This window comes from Pinus tabuliformis, chromosome 6, assembly GCF_031772625.1.
Source record: "Pinus tabuliformis cultivar Carrire ecotype Pingquan chromosome 6, CPIR1, whole genome shotgun sequence".
In the NCBI taxonomy this organism is placed as follows: Eukaryota; Viridiplantae; Streptophyta; class Pinopsida; order Pinales; family Pinaceae; genus Pinus; species Pinus tabuliformis.
Window position 1 is genome coordinate 1,967,798,563 of NC_142292.1, and position 19,776 is coordinate 1,967,818,338.

The following is a 19,776-nucleotide window of genomic DNA, read 5'->3' on the forward strand; positions in this document are numbered from 1 at the left end:
AATTCATTACTGCATGATGTTGCATGAAGCATAAAAAAGGCACAACATGTAGAATCAGTTGTTAGCCATCATGGGTTGATACGCTTAATAGTCAGCCATAGCTTTACCCAGCAGCAGAGCAGCTGGGAAGAGCTAATTGCCATGATAGATGGAGGATTGACCACACCATCCCTAAAACATAAACATGCCACCAGTACACCTGAGCGTCCAGAAAAACGAAGGAAATTGGTCCGACTAGCACGGCTATGAGGGAGGCTGGAGAAGCCCCAAGGAAATACCAGCCAACCGGTAGAGATAGAAGATACAAGGGATGAGCAACCCCCACGATTAGAAGGAGAAGACAATGAGAAAGTAATGCAGGAAAATGAGGAAGCAGAAATGGAGGAAGAAACCGAGAAATCTGAGCAGGAGGAGGAAACGGAACAGTAGGAAGGCAGCCCAGTGCAGGATCCATTAAGAGAAGATGAATTGGCCAAAGTTTTGGCCAATATGGGTGAATATGGCCAATCTTCCAGCCCATCAGACCACCATGCTGAAGAAGAACCAAAAGAACACTCTGCTCAGGAGGGAAATGCACCTGAAGAATCGCATGCAGAGGAAGTAGAAGAGGAGAGTTAGCCTATTCATGATGAAAACATGACAGGAGATGTAGAACAAGAACAATACGTTCCTAGCCAGACGATACCAGAGGAAACTCCGGAAGAAGAGCGGGCAGAAAAGGAAGTCACCCAAGAAATAACAAAACCAGCTAGGGTTCTTGCCCTGGAGCAGCCAGAGCAGAGCAACAAAGAAGCACCCCAGAGAGAAAATCAGGAAATTAATCCAGGTCATAGTCCAGGCTGCAGTGAACAGTTTGCTGTTCCCTCTAAGGAAATTGAGGAAATTAAGAAATTACGGAAAGAACAGCAAAGACTACTGAATGTAATAGTTCAACTTCGACAGCAGATTAGGATTTTGAAAGCAAGGAAAAGGGTAAAAAGGACTTCGGGAAGGAAACATGCAATCGCTCCAACAAAACCCCTCAAGACAAAGGATCGGAGGACGAGAGTCCACCCTGCTGTTCAAAACCCTTTCGAAAAGTGAGTTGTTGTTCCAAGTGTTGTTGAGAAGCAGACTGCTGTTCAAATTAAAAAGGAACAGCATTTGACTGATACCCACGTTAAGATAGAAACGGATGATATATTGACCTACGATAAGGAAATTCAGATAGAGGCACCACCCTCGGGAGTGATAAGGGCCATGAATGCAAGACAACGCAATAGGAAAATTCAGGTAAAACTCCCGGTCTCCACCGCCGCATGGGAAAGAGATCCGAGAACGGTAACCCTACGGGAGGGTTTGACGCAAGCCCAGCAAGCAGCAGAAAAGCTCATAGAGCAAACGGTCCCTCGAGAAAGGTATGAAGAGCTACAGCAACAGCTTAGGAATGTCAATCTATCCGAAAGCCAGGCCTTTGAAGGGTGGCGAAGGGAAGAAGAAAAAGTCGTGAAGGTAACTCGTAGGTTAGATATAGTTATCAAGCAAATGGATACCTTATGTTCTTTGTACAATGACGTCCTAGCATGTAGAGCCCCTGCTAAGAATTATGCCTTGTTTTTAATGGAACGATATTTGCAATTGAAAATAAAGGTTGTTAAAGCAGGTGCTCCCATACAAATTAATACCATCGATGACTTTATAAACTGCTGTAAGCACTACGGGGTAAAAGTTCAAAGACTACTGTGTGAGTTTTATTTACATAACCTTGTATTAGACCAGGAGACCGAGCTGAACCCTGGCCCTTTTGTTGGGGATATCCAATTACAGGCATTTATTTCATTTGGGGTTAATCAAATTAAATGGCTTAAAGCCTATAATGCTTTCCAAAGGTAAGAAAACGGATTAGATTTTTGGGTAAGAGCTGAGCCTAGGAATCCAGTACAGTTGTGGAGAAAACATAGGAACCTCATGAAGACTCCAAGTGTAATTGAAGCATTAGGACCCATTCACATAGAAATCAATCAGCAAGGATTAGAATACTTTTTCACTATTAAAGACCTTGCCATTGATGCAGCTAAATTTCGATATCAGATCTCTAATCTGAATATCCAACTCAGGAAGCCATTTAAGTATGAAAATTTTAAGTTAGCCGCAAACCGTTTGCACCTCTATGGCGAAGTCATTTTGAGGGCAGGTCCATCCCGGTTAGGATATAGATTCTGGAGTCCAATTATTTGGCACCTTGCACTTGGGTACCAAGCCCTGTATGAGATGCCTGAGGGTCAGACAGACCATTTCTTTGAACACCTAGTTATGCATCATGGTTGTAGACCTCCACATGAGATTCCATCTCTAGCCTACTCTCTCACTGCCTTACATGTCAACTACAATTTTTTCATGAGGGCATGAAAAAGGGTAAGCAGGGGGGTGTGTGGAGTACTAAAGAAGGTATGTTTTTGGTAATTATTTCAGCATCTTTTCATTAGAACTTACAAACCTTTTGCATCATGAACTAGGAAAATGATAAGGGATTGTAATAAAACTTGTAAGATTAATGTGCAAAACGGAAACACTGACAATTGTCATTCTCTTATGCAGGAAGAAGGAAAAATGAAAAGCTGTCATTCCAAAGGAGAGGACAAGGACGGGTTAACCGTTGTCCCTTTGACGGGGAACCATATGCAGACAAGGCAAAACAAATCAAAGTGAATCAGCCCTGGAAAGGAAGTGGAGATATTGGCTCGATGCAAGAAAGAAAAGAGATAACTAAGGACTAACAGTTCAGCAAATCCCTCAGGATCCCTTGATCCTGAGGGATCACTGCTTTAACTATTTTTTGCACCTAGACATCTCCGCCTTCACCATTATAAAAGGGGCAGCACTGTTAGCTCGAGGGGTCGGTCAAGTCCTTATGTTTTATGTAATTTCTCTGAAGATTGAAGCTTTGATCATCAAGTCTCGTTGAGAACTAATCTACTGTAATTCCATTTTATGCATTAATACAAACTCGGTTGTTATTTCATCTCTGAGTCTGGAATAACTTCAAGCAATGTACTCCTGGAGGCTAAGGGCCCGGCCTTGGAGGACACTTGCTCCTATACTATTACGTTTGGTTTATGCGTGGTTTACTTATCAGCGTTATTTGGTAATCTAATATGTTTTGTTAGTTTACATCACATGCTCTGTTATGTTTGATTTGTTAAAGTTTCTAAAGCCATAACTATTGCATTAACTTGGGAACGTATCACTGTTCTTTTAAGTGATGACATAATACTGTCGGTCTTTACAGAATATTGTTGCTGTTCAATTTCAAGCCTCTGTGTTGTGCACTTATTCATTGATATTACGGAATTCATCTTAGCGATTATGTTCTTTGCGATTGTTGGATCTATAGACATTGTTGTTCCATTCTGAAACACGGTCGTAATCTTTTATAACTGAGATTGATAACTAGTCTACCAAGGTCAGGTTACTATTAAGGTGTGTCGTGTGCATATATGGTTTTCAAAGTGTTGTTCTATAATTCATCATTAATCAGTGTTGTTCCATTTTGGTGTGTTGTTCAATTCATCCTTAAGAGTGAAGAATTGCCATTTGATTCCTGTAGGTCACGATTCGTGCATTCGATCTTGTAGATTAAGGTGTTACTGCTTGTTAGACTTAGTTGTTGTTACAGTTTCCTGTTTGCTGTTCCATTTCAGACTTGCTGTTCTATTTCTTATTTGTTGTTCCATTTCTTATCTGTCGTTCCCTTTCCTGTCAATTGTTATTTTGGTGTGAAGAACAATCCAAGGCTGTAGTGAGCACTGACATTTATTTCCCAGCTCCCAGATCCACGATCTATTCTCTAATTTACTTTAGTTCCAGCAGTTTACAAAGGGATGAGTTACTGCTACTGAACCCTTGACTGATAAATTGCTTAGTTTTCTGAATGTGTAGTTTGATCTTTTGAAGTAGTTTGCTGTAAACAAGCATCCGTTTACTCTTGTATTTTTAAGCACTGTACTACTAGCATTACTCTGGCAAATGCTAGCCTCAGACTGAGACACTCTTTGAAATAACAAAACATTCCTGGATTGACAAATTAATGTGAGGTAATTAGAGGTGAAAGAGACCCTTTTTATAGCTCGACAGAGGGGTGTACAAACATCCTGGGGTATACATCCATCTGAAACAAAGACCTTTGAACAATCATGCTCCACACAAAACAACAATCGCTAAAATTGACCATATTTTCTTCAAAAGATTTTTTTTTGTCTCAAGCTTGAAAACTGACCCCTAGGATCTGAATCCATGATTGAGGAAGACCCAAGGCCACTTTTAACTTTCCTTTTTCTCACTGCAAATACAATTTTGCAATTAGGACTAGGTGATAGATTTCTAAATTAAATGATAATGATGATTTTATTATGAAATGCATATGATTTCTATTACTCCAACCAAGTCCCTTTGAAAACAATGATTAAGAGGGTGATTTTCCCATGCAATGTAGATTAGGCATATTTCTTTAAATTCGTTCTCTTAGGATTTCAATTACAAAGTGTTGTTCTTGCTTATGATTAGTTTATTTTCAAAGAAACTTTTCACATTCTGCAATTAGACTAATGATTCATGTTGTTGTAAGTAGAACAAGATTTACATTCTACAAATAGAAAAGTACTTTTCATTCTTGCAATTAGTGTAGCCTTTACATTCATGCAAATGGGGTTAAACTTTACATTTGATGAATGGCATTTTCCATTTTTGCAACTAGAGAAATTGTTTTCCATTCCTGCAATTAGAGTAGAACTTTATTTTCATGCAATTCCATTCATTGAGCTAGATAAAAGAGTGGTATTTGTATGCCTTGATATGGTCCATTTCTTGAAGGTGGCATGAATGGAACTTGACCTATCGTTCATACAACACCTTCACCTCTTAAGTTTTTACGAACCTCAGATTGATAATTAAATTTGGTAGCCTTCGAAGTCTCAACAATATTGTTGTGATACTTGGGCTCATCACTTATTGGCGTCATTTCCAAGGAGGTTTCCAAGTAGTTGTTGTTTCTACTTAAAGTTCTCTTTCTTTCTTTTTCCATCATTTGTTCTACATTAGCATTTCTAATTTGAAAAATATTAAAAAAAACATACAAAAAAACAAAACTAGTTATTTCATGCCTCGTAGGAGTAGGGATAATCAAGGGAAATTTCTACCAAAAGCCCCCACCTCCTTAAGAATTAAACCATCCTTCTTCTTTTCTGAATGTGAACTTCCCTCTTTGACCACAGGGGAGTTATAAAATCCTCTAGGTGAGCAAGCTGAAATTTTTGAAGAACCCATAAGGGAGGAAAAGCTCATATCACCTATCCAAAACATGGTTGAAAATAGGAAAAATATGTTATTTCCTATCTGAGAGACCAACATGGAGGCCATGAAAAAGAATATAATCCCTACTACCCTTCCACATTTTTATGGCTTAGCCTCTAAGGACCTTGACACGTTAATGTTTGAATTTTTTTTAGTTTGTAATACCTATGGCTTGCCTCTAAATGAATAGAAGCTAAAGTTGTTTCCCTCCACCATCAAGAATGCAACCTTGTGTTGGTTTATGACTTACCTAAAGGCACCACCACTACCTGGGCATAAATGTATCAAGCCTTTAATGAGAATTATAGGGACTATTGTAGGTCTAAGGAGACAAAATAAGATATATTTAGAATGGCCCTAGGACCATTTGAGTCCTTAGAATACTATGAGGAAAGGTTCCAACTCAATTATAGGAGGGCTAACTATACCCTTGATCCTGAATCACTCAAGCTTGTAATTATTTGAGGGATGAGGAAAGATGTAATGGGGATCCTCAATATGTTATCTGGAGGATATATTTACCAGCTGACCTATAATCACATCAAGACAGTATTCAAGAATCATTTAGGGCTACTAGGGAGAAAGGTAGGTCCATTCAAGTCCTCGTCAACTCTTCTCCCTCCACATCAACTATCAAACATGAGATAAGGAGTATGTTGGAAGAATTTAAGAGTGAAATGTTGCATACCTTTTCCTTGCAGATGGATACTATGCATATCAAAAGGAAGCAATAGGAAGCAGAAAGGGAACTAGCCATATTTTACCCTAGATGCACTAAGAGGCATCCCATAAATGAGTGCCCATTCAACACCATAAGGGTCTACTCTGTTTGTGAGGAAAACCATGCAACATAAAAATACCCCTCTCTTCCAGGCCTAAATTTTCTGTACCAAGGGGTTGAGAATGGCCTAGAGTAGCTATGTTTCATTAGCCAAAGGAGGCCCCAAGGCCCTCATCCTTATCAACGGGGCATGCCAAGTGCATAACATCCTTCTTACAATTAAAATTAGAATGAACCTTTCCATCCTTGGTACCTTCCAAATCATCCATCCTAGTCCATGCCCTCTCCTTTCTCCTATACTCCTTAGTATCCTCTTCATCCTATCAACCCACCTTTCCAGCCACATCAATCTCTACCTCCTCAATGGGGTAAATCCTCACAATGATGGAGGCCTTAAGCATCCCAACCTTCTTGCTTAATGATTCCTCCTCAACCTCAATCACAGATACCTCACCACAACCCACCTAAGAAACCCCAAATGTCTACCCAACCCAATCTGAACATGAACAATAAGAAAGCACAGTAGGTTTACAGTACAAAATCATCTTATACTACTTATGTTGTGGGAATCTAAGAGACCAGCCTTCGGTCTAGGAAGGTACTTCTAGATGCTCACCCACCTTCTCCACCTAAATATCTTGAACAAGAGAAAGAAGATAGTACTATGTCCAGTCAATTTAGTGTCCTAAATTTCTCTACATAAATTATCAATCTGGGTATCGTAAACTGATGAAGTGTGGTCCACTATATGTGCTTATTTAACCTTTCTCTTACTTCGTTGTTTTATAGTTTATGTTGTTTTTGGGGGTTTTGTTTCTCATGCTTAAGAAAATTAATCTAAGAGAGAAAAGTTATGCTTCTAAATGAAAATCTCTAAATGTTAATGGAAAATTAAATCTAATGACTTTTAATGTTAGAATCTAATTTCTAAAGAAGGGAGAAAAGGAAATGAACATTAGATAAAAACAAATCAAAACTTTGAACAGTTAGATTAATCTAAGCCGGCAAAATGTCTATGAAATGAAAGAAAAAAAATGATAACAGCTAAATGAAGTGTTTTATCACTTTGCTATAAAATTTTGGGAGAAATACCACCTTCTGATAGCATTCTGAGGGATTCAATACTTCATTGTTCTAAAACTGAAAATGAAATGCAAGGAAAAACTCAGTCATTCGTAAAACATTTCACCACTTAGTCTTAGGTTCAACCATTGACGAAGGGCTTTTGGAAATATCTATTTAAATCATGAGTTACTAAATTGATAAGAAAGTGGCATTAAGTTATTTAACTCTAAACTAATGAACAGCAAGAAATCTCATTCATAAACACATCATTTCGCCATTCATTTTGAGGGTTAATCATCAATGAAAGGCTCTGAAATATTTGTTTATATCATGAGTGACTACACTAAGAAGAAAAAGGCATTAAACAGCAAGAAATCTCATTCATAAACTCAACATTTCACCATTTAGTTTGAGGATAAACCATCAATGAAAGGCTTGGAAATATTCATTTATGTAATGAGTGACTATTCTAATGAAATTGAAATGGAAAGAAAATACAAAACATGTAAAGGAAAACTAATCTACTGTGTGCTCTAATGCTCCAATCACCAATTGGAAAATACTTTCTTGGACTATTTTGCTAAGCATAGATTACACAGTTAGATAAATCTACAATCAACCGATTGAACACACTTGCATGAATTAAACTTGCATGAATGGAAAATCTAAACTATTAAACTTGAAAACAATAAAATGACATACTTGAATGAAATCAAAGAAAAACTACAAAACAAAATCTACTCTACCTTACATTCTAATATGCTCTATGACATCTACCTCACATCTCCTTCCATGTTGAGAACATCAAAGCTTTATTAAAATTCTTCAAAATTACAAAAGTTTACAAAGCTCTCCAAAGCTTTCCAAAAACTTTCCAAAACTAAAAGGCTTTCTAAGACTCAAAAGCTAAAAAGCTACCAAATGAAGGAGAGAGGTCTCCTATTTATACAAAAATATGAGAAGTCATCTCATTAATGAGAGTCCATGAATCTCTCCTTATACCTCTAGAGTCCTAATCAAAATAGGAAATGATAAGACACATGTCTTCTTAGAGTTTCAATACAAATAGGAAATGTGACACATATCCTCATGATCCCATGATCCTCTCCACTCAAATTCGAATTTGGCCTTAGGGTGCCACATAAAGGTCTTCTAGAAGCCTCCTTTTGACCTACACATGTCAACAATCTCAACCCACTTGTTAGGTATAAGCATATGCACATTATTTTCTAATTTTTAACCACAAATTCACTTAAAAATGCTAAGAATTAATAAAGTTTGGAAAAACATAAATGTGACCCAATGATAATGAAAGTGAGATGAATGTAGTGACATGGTAGTGAAATGAAGGTGAAATGGAGGTGATATAATGGACATAATAGTGAAAGTGTAATGGAAATGAATGACAATTTCAAGACCCAACATACCCCTCAAACAGGAAAAATTTTAAGAACCCCCTAAATTTATATGTATAATAAATGGGCGAATCTCCATGGTATATAGGAAAAATGGAAGGCAATTTTATCAATAATATAATATGTATATATAATTTTTTAGCGAATCTCTCACCAGGCATGGCAAATATTTTACTCAATTATAAAATCTTGTAAGATCTTGGCGAGTCTTTCACTAAATAATAAAACTTTGTAAGGTCCTAGTGAATCTTAGCATTGTGAACTCTTAGAGAATTTTTTGAAAAAGTATAAAACCATATATGACAAGAGCCACATGGTGGCAATATCACTGTTTTTTTTTCACATTTCCACGACATGGAACTTGTTTATAAAATTATAAAAAAGCCAACCAAGTCCCTTATAATATGCAGGTAAGCTTATAACAGAGTTTGATACATCTACTATGCTTGTCTTCATTCAAGTGTCATAGCTGCTATACTTAACACTGTGAATCACAACTCTCTCAGAACTCAACTCTATAGTGTAATTAAAACCTTTGGAAATTGAATCTAACAGCTCTATAAAAAGGATTAGTGAAATAGAAGCTTTTGTGAATGAACCCACTAACTATCACTGCTAAGCAATCAATCTAGACTATGAAGTCTTCCATCTTGATCACAATCATGCTCACGATCAAGGGAGTGCGACCACCTGGCCTGACATAATGGCCATCATAGCTTCCAATAATCAACAACCACCTTGCAAGGACATCCTAGCTCATGTCTCATGAATTTTATTCATCAATCTTAACTGATATAAATCTTATAAAGATAATATTGGAATCCTCTCCAGATTCACTATTAATACAAGGGTAAAGGAAATTTTCTAGCTCAAGGCACTAGCCAATACCAACTTTGGTATTTGTGACCCCTTTGTGGGGATGCACCTACCCTGCCCCGTTGGGTTTCTGCCTTGTAACATAGTTCAAGGATCACAAGACTTTCCAATCTTCCTACTCCATTAGACACACTTTATATGCTATACATAGTGAACGGAAAAGAAGCATTATAGAACACACAATTTCACAGAGGGAAGAAAAATCTTAGCCAGTTCAATATCAAAATCTTAACCACTGATTAATAAAGAATAACAAGTAGTGTAATGAATTGTTCTGAGTTATTTATTTACAAGCTGTAAAGAATGTAGTGGAATGGAAAATATTACTTAGGCAACCCTTCAATATTTTCTATCAATATGTCTGTGCATGTACATATGAAATTAAGAGCGTTGTTGAATACAAAGTTTCCTTTTCTCTTGCCTCCATTTTGACAAATCAGTGTGAAATCAGTGTCACTTTGAATCTCCTTTCCTGTGTGGATGTTTTGACAAATCAATGTGAAATAAAAGTCACTTTGAATTTCCTTTCCTGTGAGGGATCACATCCACAGTTGATTAGTAAAATATAATCTACTATATATTATGTTCAAGAAACTGACTGCAATCTATAATGGAAACGAGACCTCAATTCTTATTCTGAATTTGAATATCTCAGGACAACATAAGAGATAAAAATTCATATGGCCTTAGTAGCTAGAAAACAATCACTCCAACATTACAAGACCACCTAGATTTTGGCACTTAATCTAAATAATGGCACTAGTTGTAGTGCTTATTTGCATTAACACCATGGAAAAGCAACAACAATGTTTCAAATCACACTTATTGGAAAAGTTGTAACGTTCCGAGAATATTTAATGATAGCATCTGAACCTCATAGCTATGGTGGGGAAACTACGAAACCCAAATATTAGAAGATATCTCATACCAAATCTGAGAAAAAAATAAAAAAGGGAAAAAATCAAACTCTATAAATCAAGCAATGAATTGTTTACAAATCAAATACAATTTTGTTAACTAACAATTAAATTGTGGTGATATATTTAAATATTTAGTAAGAGGGGAACTTCAAACCATGGAATATTACCTTTGTCATTACTGTCATCCCTCAATGACTGAGATTACAAATCAATAGTTATGGAAAGATTGTAAGAAATTCTGTGAAATAGTAAAGCGTAACCTCTATTTCCAAGCAACAAAATCAAGACATTGTTACATCAAGAGCCATAATTGATACATAATCAATGAATCAATTCCTTGTATGGCACAAGCTTGTTTCACAACCTCGATCTCAATAACAAAATCAAGACATTGTATGTGGTTATTGCCAAAAGGAAACTGCGTTCTAATTTGGAAGAGGATCTTATCAAAAGACATGGATTTATTCAAAGCTACAAAGTCTAATCGGTTACTGAAAAATAAGTTGGAATATGGGATCATGATACTTAAATTGAAAAAATATGCTTTCCTTTTAGAAACATTACAATTATACAATGTTTTTTGAAAGCATAAGAATTTGAAATTGGACCTTTCTATCAAGACAAATTTTCATTAACAGAATGTACCTTCCTACCTGAAACATTGTAGATATCCAAGAAAAACTTGAAAAGCATAAGAGAACTTAGCATAATGTACTTTCTTTCCTTCCTTAACATTCTTAAAGAGTTGAGGTTCTCCAAGTCATCAGGTAACTTTCGAAGGAAATGACAGTTAGTAATAGTCCAATTCACAACTGAAGATGTGTCACAAATACGAGGGGGCATCTCCTCCAAATCACACAAGTGCTCCAGGTTAAAATCTAGCATTATTGGAAGCTTAATGCTCGACTAGGTGTTATTGAACCCGGACATTTTTCCAATCTTCACTAAAAGATTAAAGATAACTTCTCTAATTTCTACATGACTTTACTATGCTCTTGAAGTGGAGGCACATGCAGCCTCTCCAAGTGAATAGTCTTAAACTAAGTGAAGATAAGGTCAATAGATCATTCAGTGTGGATCTCTTTAACCCATAATTGAATATTATGTCTCTCTTGAACCCATAATTGAATACTATTAGGACTTTCAAATTTTTCATGGAACTCAAAAATATTGGAAGAAAGTATTTGCTTCTAGAAAAGAGTAAAACTAAAGCCTCTGCTTGAGGACAATTGATGTCACACCACTAATACTTCTCCATGGAATCTGTATAGGTAAACCACAAATGCAGAATTCCATTAGAATATTGTGTTTATTGAATACACAAATGAAATCATTGCATTTCTTTAAAATATCTTTTGAAATCAAAATTACCGAAATTACATATCGATAACCTAGTGGGTGTAGGATAAAATTCACCCGTGTCATTCACAGAAAGCATGAGAAAAAACCTAATACTATATATAAAACCAAGAAAAATTCAAATTCATCACTTCTAGGGACCTCGTAACCACCCTGCCAATACACAAGTATGTTCCTGTTTGCAGTTAGAAAAATTACCCAAATTACAATCTGTTTACTCCAGCCTATGTTGGAAAGTTATAGAAGGATGACTAGTGCAATCAATCCATTCATTTTAGCCCTGGATTTGTTTCAGTTTAAAACAAAAGTATACAAATATATTTGTCCAATGTCTATGCTTTAACCATTCACATTAAGATGTTTTTACCATATAATTTCCTAATTCTATTTAATATCTTCATTATCATAAAAACCAACTTATATCCATCTTAACTCCACATCTACCACTCTTAGGAGGATGAAATCTATTTATCCCTCTGAGCACTTGGTAGACCCAGAATTAAGATGGATCTAAGATGATAGAATTTCTCCTTTAAATAGTCTATGCTCACATGAATACCATAGTATTACCATGGGTTATCATAAACCTGGAGCTTAAAAATTACTATTAGTAATTTATAAAAATTAATAAAATTAATAGTTGATTTTTATTTTATTTTTTATTTTAACCAAGCTAAAATGTTTAACATACATTAAATTACAACATCCATTTTTACTCTTGATCCACCAAGCCCCAAGAGGGATCAAATATTTTTCCACTCTATGCTAGTTTGCATATCACGATATTTGATACCTCTCGGGGGTTAGTAGATCCAGAGTATCTATGCTGGTTTAATTCCCCCATTTAAAGATCAAATATTTTTTCACTCTATGCTAGTTTGCATATCACGATATTTGATACCTCTCAGGGGTTAGTAGATCCAGAGTAAAGATGGATCTATGCTGGTTTAATTCCCCCATTTAAATAGACTGCATTCTAGGTGAATACCATGGGTCAATACCATGTGCCATTTTGGTGAATACCATGGGTCAATACCATGTGCCATTTTGGTGAATACCATGGGTCAATACCATGTGCCATTTTTATTTTTATTAATACTAATATTAGGGTTAATAATGTTTTTTTGCATGGTATTAATAACAATCTAGTCCATGGTATTTGTCCCATAGTATTTTGCCCATAGGTGTCACCTAAATATAACTCATTTTTTTAGTGTTGGTAAATATAAGGTGACTTATGGAGTAAATATAAAAAAAATGTTTTATTTGTTTACCATACCTCTCGTTTATTTATATTTTTATTAATTTACCATACCTCTTTTACAAATATGGTATTTGGGCCATAGCATTCACTTAAATAAAACCTCTTTCTTGAGCCTTCATAAATAGAACGAGGGTTATGGACTAAATATAAAAAGAGGTTTTATTTATTTACCATACGTCTAGTTTATTTATATTTTTATTTATTTACCATGCCTTTTGCGTAAGTATAAAAAGACGTTTTATTTATTTACCATACCTCCACTTTACTTATATTTTTATTTGTTTACACCCTTGCATGTATATAAGGTGACTTATGGAGTAAATATAAAAAATGTTTTATTTATTTACCATACCTCTCATTTATTTATATTTTTATTAATTTACCATACCTCTTTTATAAATATGGTATTTGGCCCATAGGATTCACTTAAATAAAACCTATTCTTGAAAATGGGTGAATGGAAGGTTGTAATTCCTAATTTCAAGGGCTAAATTTACCTTTTTTACCCTCTCCCTTAAAATAAGGTGGGCTATTTGAGGTGATTTGTAAAAATGTACTATGATACAAAATATTCGCCCACTAAAAATTTAAAACCCCTTAATTTCGCCAAAGGGCGAACACCCCTAAAATTTTCCATGCCCTCAAATAAATGCACCTCCATATCCTTAAAGATTGGTCCAACCTAAACAGTACACCCTGGAAGATGTTGAATTTCTAGGAGAATTGAAGAATTTGTATGTTAAAATACCCCTTCTCCAGGCCATCAAAGATGTCTCCATTTACAACAGGATTTTCAAGGAATAATTTTTCAAAATGTCTCGGAGAAGAAGAATAGATTCCCCCACTATCGATGTTGTTGGGCAGATGTCTGATCTAATTATTAGGAGGGTGATCTCCCAAAAGTACTTGGATCCTGGTATCCAAGTAGTGGATGTGCACAATAATATAATTGTGGTCCCTAATACCTTGATTGACCTTTGGGTTGCAATAAATGTTATGACCAAGGAGACTATGCTTAAGATCAGCCTCTAAGGAGATTGGAGGAAGACCACCACAGTACTGCAACTTGCAGATAGGTCCATAGTATCCCCTAAAGGAGTTAATGAGGATGTGATGGTCTCTATCAACTCTTGGGAGTATCCCACATATTTCCTTGTCCTCCAATCCAAAGCCAAGTTTAATGGTTACCCTCTCATCCTAGGGAGACCTTGGTTAGCCATTGTTTATGCCTATATTAGTTGCAGGGATGGGAACATGACCATCAAGAAAGGGCATCTCTCAAAGCATCTAGTAATGTTTACTCCTACTTGGCCTTCTATTAAGCATGAATTACTCTTGTGGATAGAGGATGAGGAAGGAGAATACTTTTATCATACATCCTCTACCCAATTTGTACACTAGACATTGTTGTAGGAGGTAGGCAGCTTGATGAAGATGACCATATTGACCACCTCTTACAGAATCAACATCCCACTTCCATGCTAATCAATGAAACAATGGAAGAATCCTTGGAACAATCTAAGGGAATTCCATGGAATGATATGTGTTACGTCTATCCTTATCCAGATTGTGCTAAGGTTGTGGAAATTATCCCATCCAAAACTCTCAATATCAACCCCTCTCTTTCGACCAAGCAAGAAGAGCAATTATGCACCTTGTTGAGGCAACATCTTGGTGCTTTTGCTTGGGACTATAAGGAAATGAAAGGTGTGCATCCCTCAATTTGTACTCATAATATATACATCAAGGAAGGATGCAAACCTTTGTACCATCTCCAAAGGAGGATGAATCCTACCCTTAAGGACATTGTAAAAGAATAATTGCAAAAGATGTTGGATGAAGTTCATATACCTCATTTTAGACAGTGAGTGGGTGTCCCCTCTTGTCATAGTCCCCAAAAATAATGGGAAGCAGAGGATTTGTGTTTATTATAGAGAACTTTAAAAAGGATACAAAGAAGGACCATTTCCCTCTGCCTTTCATTGACCAAGTCCTAGATGGACTTGCAAGGAAGAGATTATTTTCCTTCCTATATGGATTTAGTGGGTATAACCATATATATATCATCCTTGAGGACCAATACAACAACACATTCACATGTCCTTGGGGAACCTTTTCCTATAGATTCCTTCCATTCAATTTGTTTAATGCCCCTACTACCTTCCAGAGGGAAGTTCTGAGTATATTTGATGACCTTGTTCATGACACTCCTAAGATATACATGGATGACTTCACTCCTTATGGATGTGACTTATAGGAAGCCCTTTCTAATCCATGTAAATTCTTAAATAAATTCATTGAGATGAATCTTTCATTAAGTCCTGATAAATGTGATTTTTTTATGAATGCGGGGAGATTCGTAGGCCATTCCATATCCAAGGAAGGGATACATGTTGACCCCAACAAAGTTTCCATCATTAAAAGGGTCACTACCCCTCAAAAACAAAGGGAAGTCAGAATCTTCCTTGGATTGGCTGGATATTATAGAAGTTTCATTAAGGGCTTTAGTAAATCGGCTTCACCCCTATTTGGAATATTGGCTAAAGATTCAAACTTTTGTTGGATAGATAGATGTCAAGAGGCCTTTGAAGTATTGAAAGATAAGTTGACCACTACACCCATCCTTAAGGGCCCCGATTGGGCATTCCCTTTCCATATCCACATAGATTCATCAAATAAAGTTGTGGGAGAAACCTTAGGACAAGTGGAATATAAATTGCTCTATGATATATATTTCATCAATAAGAACCTTTCTAAGGTTGAACTTAACTATATGGTCACTGAAAAAGAATCCCTAGATGTGGTGCACTCTTTAAATAAGTTTAGGCACTATCACTGGATATCAAACCTTTGTTCACACTAACCATGCAGCCATTAAGTATTTAGTGAATAAACTTGATGTCAATGCTAGAATGATTAGATGGTTGTTACTAATGCAATAATTTGATTTAAATATTGTTGGAAAACCATGGAAAGAGAATGTGGTTGCAGATTTTTTGTCAAGTCTAACCTTGCTTGCAGATTAGGAGATGTTACATGATCAACTTCCAGATGAACAACTCTTTGTCATCTCGGTTCTATCTCCTTGGTTTTTTGATATAGCCAACTACTTGGTTTTTGGGAGATTCCCTCCTAATATATCCTCCAAGGAAAAGATCAAGGTTATCAGGAAGAGTTCCCCTTTCACTTGGATTGGGGGAAATATCTTCAAGTTGGGGCCAGATTAGATTTTGAGGAGATGTGTAAGAGAGGATGAGGTCTTTGACATCCTCTTGGCCTGTGATGATGGACGATGTGGGGGAATTTTTCTAATAGAAGGATAGCCTTCAAGGTTTTACAAGATGACTACTATGGGCCTACTCTACATCAAGATGCAAAGAGGTACACTGCCAGATGTGATGAGTGCCAAACGATAGGAAAGCCTACACCCAAGGATGAAATTCCACTACAACATCAAGAGACTCTCGATCCATTTGAAAAATGGGGCATGGACTTCATCGGGCATAATTATCCCCCATCAAGGTAAAATAGGTACATCATTGTGTGCACTGATTACCTAACCAAGTGGGCTAAATCAAAGGAAGCAACTGAGCATAAAGTGGTTGAATTTTTTAGGGAGAACATCTTCTACAAGTTTGGTTTTCCAAGGTATTTGGCCACCAATAAAGGGGCACATTTCACCTTAAATTTGAATGAAGACATCATGGAACAACAACATATCAAGCATAGGAAATCCACTACCTGTCATCCTTAGGAAAATGGGCAATTGGAGGTCACAAAAAAAAACCTTGGAGAACATTTTGACCAAGGTTGTCAACAGCAATAGAAGACATTGAGAAGATTGAATTGTAGAGGACACTCGGGCCTACAATACCACTTATAAAACCACTAATGGATTCACCCCATTCGAATTGGTCTATGGAAATAAATCCTTGTTGTCAATTGATTTCGAGTACAATATCTTGAGGATGGTAGCACAATTGGATTTATACCTCACTACAGCACAACAAGAAAGGTTGCTTCAGCTCAATGGCTTGGATGAATTCAGATTGCAGGCTCTCATGCACTCTAATGTAGTCCAGCTATAGAGAAAGATATAAACATATAAGGGAGAGATATTTTCAAGAGGGTGATTGGGCCCTCCTGTATGATTCAAGGTTCAATGATTTCAAAGGGAAATTAATGACAAGGTGGTTGGGCCCCTATCTAGTGGAAAAATGTTATGAGAATGGATCTATCCAACTAAGATGTTGCAGCGGCTACAACTACCCCCAAAATTTCGCCTTAGCCTATTTTGGAGCTTCCCTACCAACCTTCACAGTAGCTTGCCTTGCTTCATCAAGTCCTCAAGCTTCAGTGTCTTTCTTGCTCAAAGGCAGCTTGTCAATCACAGTTTGATCTTTCCCCTTCACAGGCTGCTCACCCAAACTTGGTCCAGCTGTAGGGTGAGCAGCTTCCGCTTGAAAATTTCATATTTTGGGAGGGAAACCAACCTTCCCTCTAGAAATTACGCAATCCTCTCTGACAGCCTACTGGGCTCCAAGATTGCGCAATTCTACCAACCAACCCTCCCAGCAGGATTTGCGCAAATTTTCCCAGCGGCAGGTTGTTTAGCCTAGGATTTGCGCAAATCTGTGCAACAGTTAGCTCCTCATCCCAGAAATTACACAAATCTCCTAGGCAGCCAACCCATCTCCCAGCCAGAAATGCACATTTTTCTCTAGCAGTCAAGTGGTCTCTTACATGTGCAGCTGAGTTGACTGGTTCCCTCGGGGACTAAGCAAAAAAGACTTGCATGCATGGGTTTTTTTTCCCAAGGCAACATGCAAAGGCATCCCTTGTTTTAGGGATCTATGTTTAGTAGTTGAAGGTTACATCCAAGGAACAATTCAGAAACATCCCTCCAAGTGTCGCTTCCCCTAGATTTGTGGCATGCGCGTCACAACCACGATGTTATCAAAACTCATCAACCGGACACTGCAGAGCTCATTCCTCACATCAACCTTGTAGCTCTGACATCCCACATCACATCTAGGAGCAGTTGGCACATTCATCTCAGCTGTTTTGGGGTAAGCTCGATTCCCATGCCTTGTGTTGCATTTCTTTTTATTTTCGTGTATTCTCTTCCATGAGTATTGTTTGCTCGATTTCTTTGAACGCCTGTTGTCGTTTACATGTATTCTAGCTTGTCCTAGCTTTGTTTCAATTTTCATTGCTATCTCGTTGTTGTCGCATGCATGAAACTATTTTGTATGGATGTTCACCTAACCGGCGAACTGCCTCACCCACATGCATGTTGATCTATTTGTTGAATCTTTCATTCATGTTTTGCATGCACTGTTAATCACTTTTTCTATCACTTAGTGTCACCATGCATTTACTGTCTTAGTTTCTTTCAGTTTCCCGTCGGCGAGTCGGGCCAACCTTGGCCCAGACTCTGCCTTCACCAAGGCTGCATTGCGTAATCTGGGGAAGGAAGGCTCACCTTCCTCTCCATATTTGTGCATTCCTTCCCAACACTGGGCTCCAGGACTTTTTTGCATTCTTCTAGAGGACAGTGGTTGCTTGGCCCAAGAAATTACGCAAATCTGTCCCTGGCCAGCAGTCCTTCCCAGCTAGAATTGTGCAATGCGCAATCCCAGTAGTCAGCAACCAGACTGGACTGTGCATTACGCAATTCTAGCAATTAGTCAATCTTGCAGCAGCCCGAACTATGCCTTGTGCAGTCTTGGCAGTCGGTCTCCCGACCTCCCGGCCGAAATTGTGCAACCTTCATGATCATTCACCCAGGTATGTTGCAAGTCAGTTCTCATGTTCATTCTAGTTTTTGACTGACAGATTGCTTGCTATGAGTGTTTCCATGCCTCCAAGTATAGCAGGTGTTCACCTACCGCTCAGAAATACAAGTACAATGGCTTCTAGGGGAGCAGAGACGAAGACACCGTTTAGAGCATGCTTGGGGATGCAGTCGATCAAGTGTCTATGAGCTTGCCTACTCACGAATACATCAAGTTGTTCGTGGACAAGGAAATCAAGTAGAAATATCATAGCGAAAAGCATCATGAACAGCAACTGAAGGCAGCATACCGAATGCATCGAACGCAACGAATGCAAGAGGAAGGTTGCTGACAACATAGAGGCAAAGCAAAGTTGCAAGATCAAGCAGATTCACTGATAATGAAAGAAACTTTGGAGACTCAGGATATGAAGTGACGGCGCAACATGAAGATCTCATGAAGGAATAAGATGGAACAAAGAAGGAGTTGCATGTGCTAAAGCAGCAACTTAGGAAGAACATGAAGCTGCATAGACAAACGAATGAGTTATAACAGGAACAGGAAGAGAAGTGGGTGCAACATGCACTCATGGATGAAACTGCACCTATACATGTTAAAGATCCATCCCAGCAGCTGACACAAAGTAGCATGGTAATAAGTGTGGTTGATCGCATCCAAGGGATTCAACAGCATGCATGTCATTGAGCACATGAATGCAATCCAACCCATTCAACACACTCACCAAGGCGAAGACAAGAAGCAAGTCCAACTGGGGTTGAACATGTACTTCAGCAAGTTGATGTGCATGACCAATAGCACACACTTGAAGATCAGCATGGACACTATGCATCTATGTGTTTCCTGTTCAACCGTACCCAAGAAGACCATGTGCATGTTAGCGGACGAGTTCAATGAAGGGGTCGAACCAATGCACCAGTTGCAACAGAGGCAAGAGTTCACTTCAGTAAGATGTCACCATGAGGTGCATGCA